At 43.9% G+C, this 22,328-nt stretch overlaps 1 protein-coding gene and 1 long non-coding RNA gene across 3 annotated transcripts in view; one reads left to right on the plus strand and one right to left on the minus strand.

The window, feature by feature from the left end:
* Nucleotides 1-22,328, minus strand: part of GSG1 (germ cell associated 1) — a 75,055-nt gene that overhangs the window by 14,984 nt on the left and 37,743 nt on the right. The gene's annotated exons all lie outside the window — the stretch shown is intronic.
* Nucleotides 1,236-12,753, plus strand: LOC128787972 (uncharacterized). The gene is made up of 3 exons (XR_008430917.1): nt 1,236-1,279; nt 2,362-2,471; nt 12,499-12,753. It is a non-coding gene; the product is annotated as an uncharacterized LOC128787972 (long non-coding RNA).

Genomic DNA, 22,328 nt, shown 5'->3' on the forward strand with positions numbered 1-22,328 from the left:
TTTTGATACTGGAATCAGCACAAAGACAGCAGGAGACATTCTGTTTTGGTAATGAAAAAATTAGAGGACCTAAATTAATCTGTGCAAAGAGTACTTCACACAGATGCAGGTGATCTTGGAGTCAAGGATATGTTTAATATGTTTTAAAGCAAAAAAAAAAAAATCATTTGAAACAATACAGTTAAACCACATTGCACTTTGGTTTCACTCATGGAAATGAGAAAGCAAAAGCAATTGTTCTTTGCTTCAATTTATCTTTTTCTCCATTTCACCAAGGGGAAGCAGAATAAACAGAGTTAGAGGAAGCCTCCAAAGATTATTTAACCAATCCATCTGCATCACTATGACCTTAGCACCCTGAAAAACTTCAAGCCTACTGTTAAAATTTTTTGCGAGGGAGATACCACTCCATCCTGGAATAAAGTCCTTTGTAATATCTAATTTTTCCAATCAAATCACAATGTAAATCAGAAAACTTTTCCATCCCTACAAAATGCCATGGTGTCCATTCCACATCTGATTTATTTATTCACATGGATTGTCCTCTCAAGGCCATTTGAGCTACATAATTCATTAAAGTTCTACTCACATGCTAGTATTTGAGGAACCAGTGCCTCAAACGAAACATCCAAGCTAGCAGGAAAGGTTTGGAAATCTAAAAGAGTGAGTAAGACAGTTAGCTTTTTTAAGGCAAGGCGTGGGAGGTGTTTTCGTTCTTTAGCTATTAAAAACTCCTTGCTTTGACAAGAGAAAAAAAAAAAAAAAAAGGGGGGGAGGAAGAGAAAACTGGGAGGGGAAGGATTAATGAATAAAGAGGCAGCATGGCAAGTAATGCAGTAAGCATGGTGGCCAGAAGGCACGAGCGAGTTCCTCAGGCTGGGTTTCCTGACAGAGCAAGGGTGCTAGCAAGCACAGATCAGAGGAGTCAAGGTCTAATATGCTGTCTGAAGAGAATAATGAGACCAGCTTTCCTTACAGTGCTGAGCAGAGGGGGTTTGTTACAGTGGGTGCTTTGAAAACAATCATGCTAGATATTACATTTGCACCTTTTATCTTTCTGGATATCCTGATAACTATTCAGGATTGAGGACATCTCCTTTTTTCCTCAGATTTGATGAGGATTTGGGATTCCTTTCCATTCCTTTATGGCATTTTAGAGCTGTGACTTCACAGACAGTCCTGCTGTCAAATCCAATCTCCATGGCTCATGCCTCCCATAGCCTTTGCATGCTGTGCTGGGCAGCACGCTGAAGCCACCTGTGCACCAGGGAGGAGACAGGTCAGGACAGGGCAGCAGTGACACCAATCTGGGGCCCTGGCCCCGTGCCTTGGAGGGAGCAAGGAATGCCGGGATCAGATGGTGTCACTGCCATGGCCATGGGGTGGATACAGCACGTGTATGCTGTGCCAGGGGAGTTTCAGGGCACCCAGGCTTCCCTACAAGTCCTGAGGGAAAGGAGTGCCCCAGTGGTTGAAAACAAAAACACAAAATATTTTGGAGACAGCCAGCAGAGAAATTGGGCGTCTGCCTCTCTTCTGCTGTAATTTTTTTTTTTAATTGGCTTTTCTTTTGGTTAGTTTTTTTGTTTGTTTGTTTGTTTTCTCTCTCCTCCTCTCTCCACACCTCCCAGTTTTCTCACAGCCAGGCTTCCGCATGCCCAGGTAACCCCAATTCCATGCATGGGCCAAGGACATTAGTTCCAAAGGGTAACCCAACCATGGAAAGGAGGGGCCAGGCACAGTGACAGCATCCTGGCCCAAGGGAGGCCAGAACGAGGTGACCCTGCAGCCACTGCCAGGGCTCTTTGTGCAAGTACATTATAACCTGGGTCTTAAACTCAGGCTTACAGTTTAAAAAAAAAGATAAACAACTGTCCTTCCTAGCTCCCATTATTTTTTTTTCTGAGCAGGCCCAAGCTGCAATATCTCAAAAGCTCATTATTTAGCCAAATTTGCAGGGGCCTTTGTCATAGATGACAAAAGATCTGTTTCTGACAGAAAAAGTGTGACTTATTTTAATGCAAGACATTGCTCAAAATGTGGGTTGTTGGGTTTTTTAAAGAAAAAGTAATTAGGATTTTTTAAATGTGGATAAAACAGAATATTCCCCTGCCAGCCTTGTTCTCAAGAAATAGCAAAGTGGTCATGACTGAAATTAAAAACAAAACCAAAAAGAACCCTATAAAACTACTGAAGCAGACATGCGCTAGATGATGTTGGTTTCAAGTTTGGCAAAGGCAAAAGCAACTGAAGCCAGACCTTGTGATGGAGTGTGTCAAGTGACTTATAATACAGAGGCAGCACTACCAGCAATGTCTGCTGTGTTCTGTGCACCCATTAACATGCTAATCTCAATATTAGTCTTTTCCAGGTAGACAAGGACTATTATGGCTGAGCTTTACAACTAAGCATTAAGCATTGTGGCTAAACAGTTTGACTGAACAAGAATTATTTGCCATCACCTGAACAAGGTAAGCATGAAGGCAGGAGAACCCAGCTAGCATGTTACCACAGGCAGAATTTAAAGTAATTAGGTCAGGCAGAATGGAAAGAAAACTTCAGAAACCTCTTCCAAACAGTGAAAAGTAGTCCTCTGTGGTAGAGTTTCTCATGGGAAGCAAAGGATGCAGGCTGGATAATGCACTGGAAAATGCATTGCAGGCAAGAATCTTGCAGGAATTGGGCTAGGCTAGAATGTAAAATAATGGACTGGATGAGCTAGCAAGATTATCCAATCCCTAATTTCCATGGTTAAAAAAAAATTGCCATAGTTAGCATTGCTTGAAATTACTTTACATGAGCTACAGAATCTCTGAGTGAGGCAGAATATGAGGCTGGAGCAAGAGAGGTGGGTGTTTCCTGGATGACACAAAGAAGAAAAAAAAAGAAGTGTTCAGCCTGGAATAGGCTATGAAATTAGGAGACTGGATGGAGAGAAAAGGAGGGAACACAGCTCAGAGGGACTGCTCCCACCAGGCTGAAACATGGGTGAGTTACACTGAGGACACCATGGTGAAGATTTAGGGGCTAGGTCAGTGGTAAAGAGGGTGGCTTTGAGAGAGCACTGCCTAAGCATGCTGCCTCACTCATGGTCAGTCTTCAGCTCTGGATAAGAAGTGGGAAGGTTCAGCTCCTGCTCTCTGCATTACTCTACAATATTAGTTTTCACCAGCAGATTTTTTTAATTATCAGGACATTTTGATTAGGGGCTTCTCTCCCACTCTCCTTGCCTTTAAAACAAGAATCTTCTGTTTTGCTTTGGTTTGAACTCAGATTTCAGAGGGTTGGATTAAAACAAGGGATTGAAGAGCTAGTATTTCACTCCAATCCAGTGCTGGAAAATAAATATTGTCAATTACTCCCATCAGTCATGAAGCCTCACACACAGCTTTACCAATGTAATCCTGACTTTCAACATCCCTAGCATTTCAGTTCATGACTGGATGGTCACAGGTCAGCCACGCCCCTTTCAAAGCAGGAGACTGACCTGTGCTAGGGCCCTTTACCATGTCTGGTAAATTTGTCTGTGTTGCAATCCTAAGGATGCCCTTGGGCTCTGCTAAGGGACACCTGAAGTCCAACCTTATTGAGCATTTCCCAACTGGCCCTAGGAGAGTTCAGTCAATCCTACTGTACCACATTTATTATTCCAGCCTTGAAAAACCTCTAGGGCTAACACAGCAGACCAGGAAAACAGCTCCCTCTGCAATCATCATGCTCCAGGTTTGGTACAAAGGTGACGTGGGAAGTACAATATTGCTAAGATTCCAAAGGAAACTATTCCTGAGCTTACTGGTGTTTCTTTCCACCCACAGTCTGTTACAGACCTTAAATATGTGCTTCACGGCTTTGTTGGAGCAGATCTCCTGTTCCCCTCTCTTCATAGATTAAAAAGCATTTTTAAATTATTAAATGAAAATTAAAATCTATAGTGAACTTCCCCACAGACCTTCTTAGCCATTTTTACAGCTGGCTTAAACTCTGCACTAAAGATCTAGAGACTATTGTTTCAAAAGCTCTTCTGAGGTCCTCAAGAAGCTTAGAGATCCTCTAGAACAGATGAGCTACTGATGTCTTTTCATTGTTGCTAAAGAAAAAACCTGTGGGTCGCAGATCAAACATGGTAAGGTACAGGTTGTCCCAGACAGCACCAATTGCTGCCTTGGGGATGTATTCAGGAAGGCGTAGGCAGGGGTGTCAGAGGAGCCATACATCCAATCTGGCTTTGTTTACTGTATTTTCTAATGGGAAGATTCCTGTACTATTCCTTCTCCACCTTCCCGGGTGTTCACTGGTGCCCTGACTCAGACACGCAGCTCACTAGCCCATAACCAAAATGTACAGGCAGGGAAAGTGACCTGATGTCTGCAGGATCTTAGCCAGCTTATTCCACCACTGCTTGGAAAATAGTCATGGCTTGGGATGCCTATATCCACCCCCAAAAATATTCTCTCTCTTTTTCTGAGCCCAGAGCCTCTCTAAACTACTAGGTTATGTGTAGGCGCTCAGACTTCCCACAGAAGAGAGCAGCAGGGAATGCAGGGAGTGCCACTTCAATCTCCTATCCCAGAGGCAGATTTAATCGAGTGCTTTCCACAGAGCTTAGGGCTCCTAGCAGTGATGATGGAGAACGAGTCTCTTTACAATTGTTTGGAGGTTCTCACAGAGGCTTTCCCTGTAGTGGTCACACCTTTCAGGGACACAGCTGGACACAGCAGATACCTGCTCTGACCCCGTGCACAACATTCACCCTTGGGGTTTCTCCTGCCCATAGTGTGGCCATGGTTTCTCTTAAATCTCTGTCTTTTTAGGGTGACATCCAAGCTAGACTGAAAAACTTCAAATGACAAGGAATTTACTATCCCTAAACTATCCTACTAGCTAACCAACCTCACAGTTCAGAGTGCACACACTATTTCTAGATGGTCTTCACTGTCAGCCACTGAGGTGACTTCTCTATTAGCAACCTAAGCAGTTAAAAACATGCACAAACCCTGACAGGCAATTTTCCATGTTGTTCGCATGCTTTGTGGCAAGTTTTGGCTTGTGGCAGCCAGTGCTGTCTGAACAGCAGGAGGGTACTCTCCTAACAGCAGGGCTGACTCTGACAACATGGGTCAGGCCATCGTTCCTAACAGATTATTTGGGCAAGGCTACCTTCTTTGGGGAAGAAGAAGTTTTATTCAAATGAATGCTGTGCCACTTGCCCTCAGGTTCAGAGAACTAACCCTGGATCACTTTATTTACCAGTGTAGGTGTAACCTAGATTTCGATAAGACCTTTTCTTCCAGCACTGCTTACTACTAGAAATCTATCTCTCAAGTGAAATATTTGTGGACTTCAATTAAGTCAATTCGTAACTTTCTTTTACATAAACTACATTTTGAGTCCTTTCCAGTTTTTAGCATCCTTTGAGAACTTCAAACAGGGAAATAGAAGGCAGTACTCCAGAATGATCTCACCAGGGCTGTACTGCAGGGTCTTCCCAGCTTGCCTTCCTCTTTAGGAGCATAGCACAAGGCACAAGTCCTCCTGTCCTCAGCTGTGTATCTCATTTCCAGGGTCAGGGATCCTACAGATTTGTACCAACTGGAGAATACACTAATATTGTCTCTGATATGACTTCTCAGGGGATCAAGACTTTAGAGGGTGCCAAGTTATACTTCCACCGGTCAGCTTGGACACAGAAGTTAGTGGGACTGAAACAATGAAAAAGTTGTCCCACTTGCTATTCCCCTCATACATTTCAGAGTGATGTCTTTCCTGTTGAGGTTTTTAGCCTGGAGACTATTTATTTTGATTCCCATATCCTCTATAGTGGCACTGTGAGACAGGATACTGTCTCCAATCTCCCTGTCACATGCCAATACACACTTTACTATAAGAAGGTAGCCATAGCATTTTGTTGTTCAAATGCATTTAAGAGATCCATCTGTGCAGTTTGAGCTGATCTTACTGTTGTTGTCCTCCTCCCTGTCACTTATGTGATACACAAATATGGCAGAAATTAAATTTCCCTGATAAATGAGTTCAGGAGATGATAAAAGATGACATCCACAGGAACCCCCCTAGAAGCACTTGCTACTAAGAGGATCTCCCCTGGCAGGTACTTTACTGAGGTCTAACCATCAACACTCTTTCCAGCCGTGCAGCAGCAGTGGTGTTGGTTATTTGCCTCTAACCCTGCCACCCACAAGAACGTTTCTGCATCACAGCCCACGGACTCTTACACACCATGGTCTTGTTCACTCCATCACAACACAAAAATAGCTCTCGCTCAGTCTCTGCCTCTGTCACCGCAGCAAGGCTCCGTCATTTCTGTTTGCGGGGCCGCCGGTAACGCCAAGCCAGAGAGCCACTGCAGGGCACTCTGTGCTACAAGTTAGGTGAGCACGAAGACAGTGTCACCCTGTCACTACACCAGCTCCCATTGACTTAGGGATACACTGATGCAAGCTTTGCGCTGTTGCAAAACAAATACTATGGAGTTTCAGCCTCACCAGCCCGCAGGTGTGACACAGCTGTCACCGTTCCTCAGCACAAGTGTCACTACCTTGCTAGGCAACCATCACAACATGGTAATGGCCTGCCAATATACCACAGGAAGGTCACAAGCCTGAGTCTTGAACCTTCAGCAGCAAACTCCAGGATTTCTTTTGTTGAGCTCTCCATGGTCAGGTAGTCCAGGAGAAAGATTATCTCCATCAACCAATATTTGTATGAGTATTAAAAAAGGAAAAGAAAGGGAAAAAAAAAAGAAAAAAGAAAAGAAAAAAAAAAGCCTCAGCCTGCTTTGTGAGCACAAGTACAATTTGCAGCTGTGAGCCTAATTTCCCAGCCATCAGAATGTATTTTTCTTCATATCTGTCCATTTTCTTCCCAAGGCAAATACTTCACTTTCCGCACCATGGGCAAAGTTTTAGGGGCTATGTTCAGCCCTCTTGGAAAATGCACACTTAGCATGCTGGAAGCTTACTGTCCTTATTGTCAGTGCAAAGACTTCCCCCTGAAGTTTTGCCCCTGACTGGTAACCTCTGCTGGGGCACCTAGAGGCATTCAGCAGAGAGCAAGGTGGCATTAAGTGCTGAGCACTAGATAAAGCCAAGAAAGCAGGAGTCTCATTGTGCTAACCCTTATCTCCAGAAACACCTTTGACATGCAGAATGTTTGTTCGAGCTGATTACCTGGGTGGAGAGGTTATTGTTGCATAAATTATTTACTTTTAAAACCACAGTTATTTGCCTCCACCCTTCTCACCACTGCCCTGTGTACCCCAGTACTAACACACCTTAGCATTTGGGAGCGCTGGGAAGAACTAGGAGGATAGCTGTGCTGGGATGCACCTGGCAAGAGACAGATGTCCACTGGGACCAGTCATTAGCATAAAAGAGCAAAAATAGTCACCTACCTCTGCTGTAAGGGCTACAGGGCAGAGTAGCCCCAGGGCAGCAGGGGGCACAAGTGAAGGGAAGGAAATAAGACAAAGCCTGGTAGAAAGGCATCAATTCCTTTGCTTTTGCCTTTCCCTGTCTCTGCCACATCAGAGGCCAGGGTGAGTTTCTGTTAATCAACAGTACTTGAGGACATGGTTTAGTGGTGAACATGGTGGTGGTGCTAGCTGGACAGTTGGACTTGGTGATCTTAGAGGTCTTCTCCAACTTTAACCGTTCTATGATTCTGTGAAATGAACACAGTCTGGCAAGCCTCATGCACAACAGGGATGTGCTCCCTCCCATCCCGGCAGGTGAGAAGTATATCTGGCTCTCTTCTTCTAATGCTCTGTGCATCTGAAACTCTCAGGACCATTCCTTAACAGCTGCCTGAAGGGAGTAAGCAGCAGAATTGAATGGAAGGGCATGACACAGCTGCACTGATAAGAAACACCTTCGAGTGCAGAGGAGACATAGAAAATCAGCACTGATGCCTTCTGGTTAGAAGAAGCCAGTGTTCCCTGAGGTCACTGACAACACTCACATTGCTTTTTTGTGGTGCAGGATTACACCCATAGTCTTAATCCCAGACAAAGCAAGTTAATTTCCTGGCCTGCAGTGTGTCCTGCTGTGTCCAGTCCAGCATTGGAGACCAGAACTGATAGGCTTCCATTACTGGGTTTCCCTTGGGAAGCTACTCCACACACCAACAAAAGTCAGTCCTGATATTCAACTAAAAATTTTGTTTATTTCCATTACACCAGATATTTTCTTCTGGATCTTCTCCCTTAAGCAGCATATTCCACTTGCCTCTGTCCTTCCAAGACAAAGTTTCATCACTGTGTATGCAAACCCAGTTCTTCAGCAAAACTGCCTGTCCAGCCCTGTCCTGCCTTGGTTCACCACGCTGTCAAAAGGAAGCACAGCACTTGCAATGCTGGGAGCAAGACTCAGATTTTCAGAATTATTAAGGAACCACAGTCCCAGAGCAGTCTGTGGGAGCTGCAGCAGTGACCATGTCCAGCTGCCACAGCAGGCAAAGAGGCTACAATCCCAGTGGGACAGGACTGGTTACCTCCAGAAGCTGGTCTTGCTGCTCCTGATGACAGCATTGTGATCAACAGAAACAGAATAACTGAGGCACGAAGGTCAGCATCACACCTATAGAAATACTCCACAAAGTATCAAAACTGAAGGGAAATTGAAAAGAAAATGGTTTTCTTTCAGGCCAGGCATTGCACTCTGAAACAGGGACACAGATCTCCATGATAGCCATGCTGGTGATGACTACTGCCTTTCAGCATCACATGGATTTCCAAGAGCAGTGGTGGCTGATGATATTTCTGACCAGCATCTGGCACACTGGGGCCTGGCTTCCCAGCATTGCCATAGAGCAGATAACAGTAATAATCATTAGTAATAATACAGTTTGGTTTGTTTCCTCAGACCGTTAGAATAAGTTGTCAGTAAGAGTAATGAGCATTGTGCTTGCCTTTCATGCCAGTGCAAATTTAATTCCAGTGCTACAAGGGTTCCATGGTTCAGTGCTACCTGGCTCTATGAGGATATAGAGATACTAGCTCTAGGCACAAGCAGCCATATTCCCCAAAATACATGTCTATTCCGGATGTTCTGTCTCACTAAAAGAATAATTCAAGATTGAGAAAAGAAAAAAAAAATATTCACTTATTCTCCAGAGCTATTAACCCATTGTTCCTTCAGCAGGCTTACCAGGGAAACAGTCACAATATGTGAGTCAAACTGAGGTAGCACATAGGCTGAATATGGCCCAAATATGTGCAGACTATTAAATGACATTACATTTGTAGGGCAGCCTGGAAAACTAAATTGAGTCAGACAAGTATCTATAAAATCTGTCATGGTTTAAGCCACTCTTGTTCAGTGGTTTATTGCTATCCTCTGAGTTATGACACACAAGCTGAACAGTGCCTGTAGTGATATGATGTGAAATAGAACAGCATAAATCACATCCTGCAATAGTTAACTTATCAAAAGGTGAATGGATGCCTTTAGTCTCTCTGGGACTGAGGACTAGAAAATTGAGACAGATCTATTATAATATATTCTTCCAGCTCTTGAGTGCATGTACATACACAATACATCTATTCTTTTCAGAACAGGGCTCACTTACTTTAAGAGTTCAACAACCAGACAGAAATAGTTCCCAAATTATACTAACATAGAAGAATACAGCATCTCTAGTCTGTTCAGATTTGCAATACAAGAAGGAACATCAAGGCAGATGTTTCCAGGCAAGGAAGCAAGCAGTACCTTGGTATGGTGCCAGAAGTTAAGGTAGTTGGACCCATTCAGGTCCCAGATATCCGATGCAGGGTGAAACACCTGAGGCTATTGGTGAAAAACAGTGAACTCCCATAGGAAAGGCACAGGGAGCTGCTGGCCAGTCTCAGGACATAAAAACAGACAGACTCCCTTTGGGGAACAAACGGGACACCCCCCTCACGTTTTTTGGGGTTTTTAAAATTACTTTAGGGAAAAGACACACCTGTGTCCTCTGTGCCAGGCCTTAAATTCCAGACCACCATTTCAATGATCTTTGTCCTATTAGTCATGACAGGGGCATTTATGACAATGATGAGTGTGGTTGTAAGCATTGTAAAGCACTCCATGATGTAGTCATAGAAGAAAGCCTATACAGGCTAAGCAAAGCCAGCGATAACAAGTACATTTCTGTTCTGAGGTATTTAAAATTGAATTATAAATTATCCAACTTTCTGGCTAGCAGGGGTCAGATTACAGCAATTTACTCTAAGGAGGCAAGGAGGATTCAAGAAACATGAAGTTTTATTCTTCAGTGGTGGAAGTCACTAGAAGTCTGGGTGAACTGTCCTACAGACAAAATGCAGCCCACAGACCACTGGCTGGACCACTTGGACAAAGTCAGTTGTGGATGTTGGAACCTATGCAATGTTTCAGACAACTCATTTTAACTGTTGCTGGGTACATTTAAGACCTCAGAAGAATAAGGCTCCCTTTTCTAATTGCTACCAAAATGTGTATTTGGAGACCTTGAAAGAAGGAAACCCATAAACCCAAATAAAAATTCCCTTGTAGCGAAGAAAGTCTTGAAGTCTTGCACTTGTAAAAGGATGTCAGAGTCACTGGTTTCTCCACAGACTCCCCTCACAAAGCCTCTTTCTGCCATGTCTGCAACAGAGTATTTAGACAGAAGGTTACATGGATTGGATTTCAAAGCAAGGAAGGTCAGAAGAGATCTTCCAGCTGTGAATAGCCTCCAGATGTGGGCTTTTCTTCTCCAGTTCTGGGGGAGGGGATGAAAATGCCTTTCATTAGTCTCATAAAATTAAATGGAAAAACATTGTCTACTGAGGAGGCTGGGCAGCAGAGAAGGTGGAGTCAGAAACTGGGCAGAACACAATAGGAAAAAAAAGCAGGACCACAGCTGAAATAGTTCATGATGTGCATCATCCTAAAAGCTGTATTCTCTGAGGAGGGACTGGTCATTAAACAATATGGCAGGCATCAGCAATAGAGGCATTTGAAATGGAAAAGGCAAAATAAACCATAGCATAGTTTTGTAAAGCATAGTTTTGTTTGCAGAGAGAATATTTGTTCCTTCCCCAGAGCTGTGACAGGATCTTAAACTGTGAAACACCTCCAGGGAGGCTGTGTCTAAGAGGGCTTCTGGGTGAAACTGTGCTAAGCCCCAAACAACATCCTTCTCTTACCAGCACTCCACCGTCCTGGACTTGTATCTAGTTATCTTTTCTTCTGCAAAGATTGTCTATGGACAGCTTACACCTCCTCTCAGCTTATTCATAAAAAATTATTCTCCTTAATTGAAATTTGTCTCCAAGCAATGAATCTGTGCAAGCTGGAAAGGCCAACATCCCTGGAGACAAATTTTACTCTCAGTTATTTCTGCAAATGTACTACTCACAATTGCAAATACACAGAATCCAAATTTAATTGCTGATACAAAATTTGATATTTCCTGCTTGGACAGGTGTAACTGCTTCGATCAGACAGCCAGAGCATATTTACTGCAAGGGAAGAATACGTCTCTTCTATCTTCTAAATGTCTAAGGAAATCTACTAAGGAAATCTAAGGAAAGTAAAGCTAATAGGGAAAACAATGCTGTCCTATTTTAAGAACACTTCCACAATCTTTGCTTACTTTCACTCAAAAGTCCCCATTTCTGGATTATGGCATGTTCTAGCACACCAGTGCAAAGAACATTAGGAATGTCCTTAAGAGAGGTCAGCTCTTCATCGGGAAGTTTGTTCTCTTTTCCAGCTCATCAGTTCACTTTCCACTTCTGCAATATGTCACCAGTGGTCAGATAATAATATGGAAATTACTGTACAACAAAAACCCCCAAAAACAGCTTTACTAGAAATGTAAGATGACCTGCGCTAGCCCAGACTGAAGAAGCAGTATCTCTTGCAATCACCTTATAAATACTTATAAAAGAAGTAAAAGAAACAGAGGAAATACAAACTGTGTATCCCAGTCTGCCTTCTGAGCTCCCATCAGCCTGTTGTTTAGGACACTTCTGATGCAGAGGTAACATCTGTGCTGCTGCATTTGACAGTCTCCAAAGGAAATGCGCTGCATAGATGTGCCCAACCCCTTTGTCTTCCATCAATGGTCTGTGGCAGAGTTCCATTATTCCTTGATGCCTACGTGGAAAAGTCCATAGCTTGTTTATTTTAAACCTGTTGCCTAACCAGTTTATCAGGTGCCATTAGTTTTTGTGATATGGAACTGCATGAATGTTTGTTCTTTGTTGACATTCTCCATACCATTTGTGATTCCCTTTCAGGCATCTCTTCTTCAAGATTAGCAATCTGTGTTTACCCAGAAACTTCTCCTACTTCTGATCATTGTTGATGTCTTCTCTTCTCTTACTAGTGTTTCTTTATGCTCTTCAGTGTAGTAACTAGAAGCACTCACAACTTTCAGACTTTCAGCAGACCTTGAAGTACACAGAAGCATAATCATGTTCTTTGTTTCTTCTGTACTCATTCCTAACATTTCTTTTTTGTTTTTTGACCTCAACAGAGCCCTGAGAGACTGTTTTCAGCAGCCTGTCTGCAATGAATCCAAGAATTTCTTTCTCTGCTGGTAGAAGCTGACTTAGAGGCATTCAATATATCTGTACAGCCAGACTGTTTTCTTCCTACTGGAATTCCCTTGCATTTGCCACCACTGAATTTTGTCTACCAGGGAGAGCCTAGGCACTCACTGCCAGGAGATTTTCTGCAACCCTTTGCAGCCAGCTTTATGTTGCCTCTCTGAAATAACTGTGGGATTCAAGTAAACTCACTGCTTATGTTCCTGTCCAGACCATTAGAAGTGTGTTGAATAACACTAGTGCTACCACAGAGCCCTGTGAGGTCCTTCTGATGAGCTCTTTGTCGAGACTGACCATTTGAAGTGCTCAGGTAGACGCTTGTTTTCTTACTTATGATCCCATTTACAGAGCTCTCCACAGCCAGGGCTTGCCTCTGAGACTGGTCCAGTGCAAACGACTGCCTGGCACTAGCCCTTACAGATGCAATGTGCTCAGAAAACAGGTATGTGAGGCCACTCTATGTGAGGTGATAACTATACCTAGTTGCTTTAATGGCATGGATCTTAAATCAAAAAAAATTCCAGGGATGCAAGAAACTGAACGCAAATGCTTGCTGGTGTCTGTGTCAATGAGTTTCAAGGCATCTAAGGGCTGCATAGGAAAATCAGGGTTACTGCACAAGGAAGGTTGAGGCTATTCACACCAGTGGAGGGTAGGGTGCAGATCTGCAACTCCTCACCTTCATCTACCAAGAATAGGATGGCTTAGAAACAGATCAGCGGGCCAAGTGTGAGCACAGCACACCCCCCCCACTCTCCTCTGCCAAACCACAGGTTCAGCCAGGATGTCGCCCTGATATCCTCTTCTGAAATACCTCAGCTCCTCAACATTCAGCCCCTCAGAATCTCCCAGTCAGGATTCTGAACTGCAGAATATGCCTTCTGCTCCTAGCTCTGCAGCTGCCAAAAATCTCATGGTCATGTGCCCCATGGTTTCAGGTGCCACACTGTCTCCAAGGTGAGAGGGGCCACCTTGGGGGAAAGCAAATAGGAAAGTATCCCAGGCATGAATATGCCTCTGTGGTTCTCAAGACAGGAATTTCTCTCACACCCATCCCCTCCCTCTATTCCTCCACTGCTTTGTGCAGTTGCTGAACCAGCAGCAGCAACAGCAGGCAAGTTTAGTCACTCCAGCACCTGGGTATCGATTACACCTGAAGGTGGAAAACAAGCAATCAAAAACAAGGTGTCGGTTTTGCCAGAGGATTCTCCTCAGCTCCCAGTTTGGGCCTACTGCCAGTTCTCACCCTGCTGTACTTCAGCATCCCAGCTCTTCCCATGACAGGTGTTTATTCAGGCAGAGGTATTTCACTTTACATGTCTTCAGCCTTCATGGAAGGCAGAGAATTTCCAGAGCTGCTTTTCTGAGCAGCATTGAGCAACCTAACACCACTGACAGCCAGGACAGGCAAAAAACAGACGCTTCTTTGTGTCTGGGTCAAGCCCTCCCATTACTTGTTCCTGCCTGCTGACATTTCCCTAGACGGCAAAAGGATTTTTTAAATTACAGTGACAAGCTGGCCTTTCTTGTATTAAGAATTCAGCTTGCATGGTACCCAGCAAGTCACAGGCTGGGCAACAGCCTGCCTTCAGAGACTGCTCTCCTGGGAAGAAAAACCTCCAGAGATCTCTGACTCAGAACCTCTCGGCTTGGCAACCCTCTCCAGGCATTTTGGGAGGTCCACAGTGCTTACCCAGTGAGCCACACTGGCAAGCAGCATCAGCTGCTGCTGGGACAGGGTGCAATGGAGAACCATCAGTGACCACTCATATGACTACTGGAGCTGTTTCCAGCAAAGAGAAAGGCTGGAATTCATGTCTCCATCACAGCCACATATCCTGCTCCCCCAAAAGGACACAGCAGAGACAACAATAAAACCCTTCTGAGAGATGAAGATGCACATCAGCTACCAAAGACTTTGCAGCTTCCATTTGTCATTGCTGTTTCCATCCTGCTTTCACTCTGCAATCACTTATTTTGGTGGCTGTGGCATGCAGAGATCTCTCTTAACTTACCATACTACACTTCACCATGTCCACTCTTTGTCCCATGGCACAGATATCACCTCTGCATGGAGCCATGAAGGTGCAGCACTGGACTGGAACAAAAGGATAGGACGCAGCAAAAGGAACCTCCATAAGCTGTGCAGCCCATAAATGTTCATTGCCCGATCAGAGCTGGTCTGCCCTGCCACACTACTGCTCCTGACACATAATGAGTCCATCCTTGCTGTAACATTTGGAGACTTCAAAGGACATCAATACCTCCCTTCTCCTCCACCCTGAGCACTTCTCCTATAGACAAAAGGATTCTGCAGCCAGCCAGATGGAGTTGGTGGTGATCTGGCAGGAATAGCTGTCCTGCAAGTGGTCCATGAGTCAGAAGGGCCTCTTTCCCCGCCATTGTAAAAAACACTGTCATTTTAAGGAGTATAACCAGCTATAAGAGATGTAACACAAGTGCCACACAGAAGTTCCTAACACATATCTCGCTGCCTCTTTAGCTACAATAACAGAAATAGGACATTGGAGTGCCCTATCAGCTGCCTGCACACTGCCCACCCCAACACACTTACAGCAGCACTGTGAGGAAGATCAGACTCTGCACTCAGAAGACTTTTGCCCTGGTCTTCTGCAACTAATGAAAACGATTGTGTTTCTTGTTCCTCTGTGCTTCACTTGACCCAAAAAACTCATCATTCATACCAAACCTGGCCACCACAAACCTGTTGTTGCAGGTTTTTCAGCCTGTGCCTCATTTAGCTCAGTTTGACTCTCTAGTCTAATTTTGATGAGTACTATAAAGTAGACCCATGCTCTTGCATATCACAGGAGATATAACATTTTTTCTCATCAAGGCAATACCTACAGCTCCAGGGCAACACTTAAGCTTCAGTCCAAGGTTCAAAACCTGCATTTTTCCAGTTGATCACTGTAAGTCTTTTTTCTTCACCTGTGTGGACTCTTTACCTGTATCATGTCCTTGGCTTCAATTCACTAATTCTCACTTTTTGTCATATATCTTACAGGGATGGAGGTATTCAGACACACCTATCAAATCCAAGCAATCACTTTGTGACATCTATCAAATCCAAGCAATCATTTTGTGACCTTGAGATGTTTTGCTGAATTTTGTTCACACTCACAAAACATCGTCCTTAATAAGCACACTTGAAATCCAAAAGCCCAGGCTTTTAATACTTTGTGCTTTCTAATCACCCTCAGAGCTTGACAATGTGGTGAGCGCTCCCTTTCTCCTTCCTCTTGTTAGCTCATTTCCTCCCCCATATTCCCAGTATGCAGCTGCACAGGGACATGACGCCTCTGACTGGTATGAAAGTATCACAGACCATCCAGGCAATTCCTTAGTCCCACAGCACCATTTGTGACTACACTAGAGAGAGATTCCTTGTTGCAGGATTGAAGTGAAATCCTCTCAGAAATTAAAACTTTTAGCTTTCACTGTCATTACCACTGGTAGGGCATATCTGGGGGTGAAATATTGCTGTGAAATCTGTGAATGTCAGAGGGACATCAACATCTGAAGAGCTCTAAATGACATGATCTATGTTCTTCTGTGCTATCATGTTGCAAGCTTTTCTCCAGCTCTCTTTCTGCCCCTGTTAAGTTGCTTCCAGCTTTATTTCTCTTGCAAGTTCCAAAGGCTCACACCCTCTGAATAGCTAACTTTGAATTTATTTTCCCCCAGATAATAGGTTTGCATTTTTCCAGTTTGAATCTTGTGCTATTATTTCCTGCCCATATCCTGCCTCAAGCACGAGGGAGCCACACAAGCAGTGACTGTACATTACAAAAGCAGAAGGAACAGAGTCATGAAGATTTTCGTGTTTGAGAATGCATAAGGCACAGACAAGGAGTGAGTATGCATGAAGGGAAGCAAAGTATAATTCATGTTTCTTCTCAAGAGTCCAATCTAGAGCTGGCAAGAAGCAAAGGGGGCAGGGAGCAAGGAAAGGGAGAGAACTTAGTTAAATGTTCAGTCTTTGTGCTGTGGTGAGAGGTTTCCCCCTCACAAATTCTCTCTTTACCACCAGTTTCTTGACATGGTGGCACTGCTTCAATCCCTGATTCACTAATCAGAAAAATTGCCATGAAGTTGGTTCAAGTTGTTCTGGTTCTGTCCTGCTGGAAATGACCTCAGAAGCTGGCCTGTAGTGTGACACAAGTAGATGTTTCCTCTTTCAGAAGGGAACCATTGCTCTGCAGTCACAGGAATCATTTCCCCCTCTGTCAGGGAATGAAAAAGCAAACCTAGAGATTTCCCCCTCCCTATTCCATGCAATGGCAACAGAAGGGAGAGGACTTCCTAGCCTCCTGCCAGCTGTCTGCACTTTCTTCAGAAATTTGGAGCTCAGAGGCATTATCCTTACTGGCTGCATCACCCATGGTGTTCAGCCCTCTCTGTCCTGCCCTGACCTTGTCAATGTCTAGCTGTCTTTCCATCCCAGAGACACTTTCCCTTTTTTTCTTTTTTTTCTTACTATGCATTGAGCTTGGTGCTTTTCCCCCTCCCATCAACCCTTCACCTCAACTGGAGACCAGTATAGGTAACCACTAGGAAGTCTTCCCTGGGCTTTTCTTTCCATTTAGTTGTGAAAGTGATCTGCCTGCTTGATTTGTTAATATGCCAGGTCCCTTTCAGTCTCTGCCATCTATATTCCCAGGCTATCACTCTTCCTGCATATCTGTAGAGCCTGTGACACTATAACATTATTTAAATAAATGCATGCTGAGATTCAAAAAAGCATGATACTGTGGAGAGTGAGAAACAAGTACATAAGCCTTTACATGCCTTCCAAACCTTACCTCTTCCTGCAAAAGGAAATTCTACAACTTCCTCAGAACACCAACATCTGCTCTAAGAAGAAAGTCCAGCTCTCCTTGGGTAGAGCTAACACATGCATACAGCTCATGGGAGCAGCAGGTAAATAGATATATGTCCCATTATCAAACCTCAACCACAGCACAAATGGCACCTTGCTCTTGCCTTGGCCTCTTAGCCAAAGTCCATTTCTATGAACAATCAACACAGCTGCAGCCTAGGATGCAGGACAGTCAAGCAGCTAATTCACTTTGTTGTCACTGAATGAAAGAAGAACAGTAAGACACTGTCAACTTATGCCATTTCTTGGTGCTTGTAGGATTTTTTTTCCTCTACTAATATGGTAAAACCTGTTGGTGAAGCAATCAGTACTGTGCAGTGCACACTACAATAGTCACATAAGACAGAGTTAGAAATGAACCAGGAGCAGGAGAGAGCAATAAAGAAAACCACTTTGGTTGCCAGAATGCATAAGAAAGGCCTTCATGTGCAGGTGGAGAACACCACCAACCACCAACCCTTTGATGTGGAGTGGGAGAGGTTCTTGTGGAAAGTGACAGCTCAGATGGGTCTGCCAGAGCAGAGCTACCATTTGCACATTATAAGCACATACCTTCAGCTGAGCTGTTTCTAATGGAAAAAAGAACAGACTAAGGAGATTAAAGTAAGGGAAAATGAGATGAGGACTGCAGTTCTCCTGCTCTTATAAAAGCAGGGGAAAACCACCACATTTCAGATGGCTCTCATCATGCCTTCTTTTACACCAGAGCACAGAAAAAAAGTTAATTTTTCCAGGTTTAGGTCTCTGTTCCTGGCTCCAGCCAGCTCATGCTGCTTCCTCCATGTGTTCAGAACCTCAGCCTGAGGATCATGTTCATCCCATCCAACAGCACCTAGGAAGCCAAGGCACCTTTGGGCTACCCATCCCCTGAGAACAAGTTCAAAACCCTTCACCAGTTACAAATGGGTTGCCATGAACCCAAGCCTACAGAATCTTCTACAGTGACCACAATGTGATTGTCAGACAGTCTCAGAAGCAAGTCTACCCACTGCACAGCAGAATCATACCTCCCTCTCTGACATAAGAACAAACTTACGGTCCTTTCCAAACAGGATGACAAAACTAAATTCCAATCACTATGAAACTATGGTAGGAATGATCTCCATGTCCATATCATTTTTTTTATTCCTGTTAAGAAACAAGGGAACTTTTGGGTCTTCCCAGATGTGATAAGTGAGGTGTGGGGAATGTATTCTGTCACAGATCCCACTCATACTGCTAAAGTCCTGGAGGGAACTAATCCAGTTTTTACCTGTTAAAGCTTTGTGACAAACCATGCCTACATAAATGCTATAAACCCAGTGCATTTTCTATTCAATACCTATCTTGCACTTTCAACTGTGTGGCAACCCTCAGTGATTTTGGAAAAATCATATGTAGATCTTTCTGTGGGTTTTGTTCATCATACCAGAGTACTTAGGACAGAAATCATCCCTAACATTAAAAAAAAAAAAAAAAACAAAACAAAAAAAAAAACAACAACAAACCAAACCAACCAACCAACCAAACAAAAACCCAACAAAACAAAACAAAAACAAATATAAAACTCAAAACAACAACCCAACCCAAAAACTAAACTGTGATCAGGAAGAGCTACATCTGTTCAGTGTTGACTGTAATCCACCCTTTTTTTGTACCATTGAGCTTGCAAAGTCAGCCACCCAAAGTACTGGATATCTAGCAGTCCTTGGAGGGACAGGAACACGACAAGACACATAAGAGAAATGACCAAAACCACAGAGGTGGGACTTCCAATATCTGCTTCCTCAAAACTGAGTGAAGCTATAAATAAAGGAACCACCGCCCTTTCCTCTCCAGTGGATGACTGCTCACATTTGAAGCCCTGCAGTCAGGTGTGACAAATGCAGTTTATCATACAGCTTTGAGATTTACTCTATGTCTCTGCAAATTACTGTATCACGTGGATAACCCCACAACACACACAAACACATCAGTTACACCACTACAGAGCAGTATGAAACTTGCTGGTTTCTATTTCTTTAAGCCCACACACCAACTGAGGCTCAACCCCGCCTTCTCCAAGTCACGACAAGTGTAGAAGTAGTGAACATCAAATCACTTCCATTTGTCCTGCAACCAGCCAGCAAGATAATGTACAGAGTAAATAGCACATATAAGAGAGAGAGGAACTCTTTAGGTGGAAAGACATGCTATTTATACTGAGGAGGTCTTAATATGCAATATGTGTTTGCAGGTAGTTAGCCAGAAAAGCACATCCAAATAGCATATAGTTAAATTCCTGTTGAGAGCATCCCAGAGAGCACGGGAGCTCAGTTACAGAACTTTTCCAAGCATAGATTGCTGCATCTACAAAAAGTGCAGAGACATCACGTATGGTTTCTCCTGGCACCCCCAGTCTCTAAAAACAATCTGTTCTAGATGTTCCCAGCCAAGTCTGACCATGCCTCCCCCACTCCTAACTCTACACCCCATTTCCCAGTCATATCCTCCATTCCTCCTTTGATCTGGGCTTGCAGAGGCTTAGTGCTTATCTAATGTCACTGTGGACACTCACCTTTAGTGCCAAGGGCTACTGCTCCCAGACAGTAGTAATGCCTGCAAATGTGTGGGGCACGGCAAAACAAGCAGAGTTACAGCAGCTGCAAGCTGCTTGTTTGGGAAGAACTTCAGCAAAGGCATGGCATGCCTGGGAAAGCTTCACCCTCTCATTGCCCATGGAAATGCTAATCCAGATTCTCACATCTTAAATTCTCATGCTTTGACCTGACCACCTCCAATTAACAAACTGCAGGCATTCAGAAAAGCCTGTGAAATGAATGATGCTTAAGCCAAGGGACACCATGAAGTATGGCATGGGGATCTTAAGCAATTCAACCTTAGTGTGTCAAATCTGCAGAATGCCTAAGACTTTTGATCTCATCTTGAGACTTCTCATGTCATGGGTTTTCTATTGCAACCTGCCTTATGGAAACCATGCACCATAAAGGAAGAAATTGCTGCAGACATACAGAAAGACCAGCCTCTTCTCTGGATGAGCAGATAGAGCTGGTTCTCTATCACACACACACAAAGACCTATTGGGCTAACCTTTCATCCACAGAAACAGCTACAGAAAATGTGATCAATCTTCCCAACTTGAAACTTTCTCCTTCCTTAAGCTACTGGTAGGAGTTCTCTCACTTCTACCTTTTCTCTGTATCCAGATGAAAGGTGGAAATATCTCAACGAGCTATCAATCTGCTCAATGGAAACTGAACTCTGCCCTGACCTCATTGTACCTTGGTGTGAGAGGCATACCCTCTCTTCTTAAACCATCATCTTGCTGACGTGCAGCATCGCTCCCAAACAGGAGCATCTATCCGCACTCTTGTTCACTTGACACGTGCTGTTACGCTCCCTCATACCCTTGACAGGTCTAGCAGCAGGGATGAAGCCAATGGTTGGCAGCGTACCAGTGCTCCTCCAGGGCCACGGTCACAGCCTGTGTGGCCTGTCTGGTTACTCTTCTTCTCTCTGCTGGCTGGGCACCAACACTTCCAGATGGAGAGCTAGAAAGCAACGCTCCTGTGGGGAAGCTCATGCTGATGCTGCAGAACACCTCCACCTCCCTCTGAAGCCTCTGATATTGGCCATTACCTGTCACGGCCTCCCAGGTTAGAGAGCAGTTTGTACAAAACTAGTTTGCTCTCTCAGGACAAATAATGCTTTGCCAGTCAAGGCTCACTTCAAACCCAGCCATTTAGGGGGCTCCACTGTTGTTGCCCTATGTGAGTGTCTTTTTGATACAGGTGTTCTGTCTGCTGGGTGCCAGTAAGCAGTTCTGTGATTGCAGGCAGCTGGTCCCTGACAGATGGGCAGTCACTTGTGAACAGGTCTGGGGCAGAAGATACTTCACCACAGCTGAACTCTGGTCAACAGAGTTTGCTTTGAGATCCTGTACTCTAGTATTTTGTATGGAGCTGAGCATCCCTCACTCCAATAAACTCTGCCAGGAGAACAGAGCAGGGGAAATGGATGGTGCAGCTCAATGCAAATGTCAGCTTCTACTGCAGGGAAAGCAAATAAACTTTCCTTTCCCTGAATATTGTATTCATATATATCAAGAAGCCCATTCTAATTCACAGATATTAAACACAGTTAGGCTTATTTTATCCTTGGGGAAAAAAAGACTGTCTTTAGTTTCCATCAGTGGAAAAATTCCCACGGATTGTCTTTGCCCACCATATGTGTCATCTTTGCTGCTGTTTTATCCATAGCTCTTTTTTTAATCAGGTTGCTATAGTCTAAAATAGACTAGATCAGACACATATCAATAACACCAGACAGAAGGAATAATCTGAAAACCAGTAAGATCTTTTAATCTGTGTAGATTTCAAAGAGAACCAGCTTCATTTTTCAAATAAAGGCAATCCAATGTCATCCTCATTAAAGTGGGAAAGACCTTTGTCAGGTATTTTGTCAATATTTGCTTATCTTTTGCTGGGCCTTGAAAAGGTAGGGTTGATTCCTTGCAGTAGCAGACTGACAAATCTATCACTGTATGGATCATATTTTAACACGGATGCTTTCTGACAAACTTCTTCCCCTTTCACCCATACCTCAAGCACATCCCTATTCAATCTTGCCTGTAGCATCTACGAGACAACTCCACCAGCCAATTCTCAGCAAATGTAAAGGATCTATTTTTAGAAGTCTTTAAGATGGCAAGAAATGCTGACCTCAGACAACTGTGAATAACATGCTCCTTATTTCTTCTTCCCTGCCTGCTCTCTCTGTGGAAGCAAACCATCACTATCTGGCCAAATCACTCCAGAGTCACCACCAGGCCAGAGCTGCATTTTGAGCATCTCTACTCCTTAAATATATTCCCAA

Source organism: Vidua chalybeata, chromosome 5 (genome assembly GCF_026979565.1).
Source record: "Vidua chalybeata isolate OUT-0048 chromosome 5, bVidCha1 merged haplotype, whole genome shotgun sequence".
NCBI classification, from domain to species: domain Eukaryota; kingdom Metazoa; phylum Chordata; class Aves; order Passeriformes; family Viduidae; genus Vidua; species Vidua chalybeata.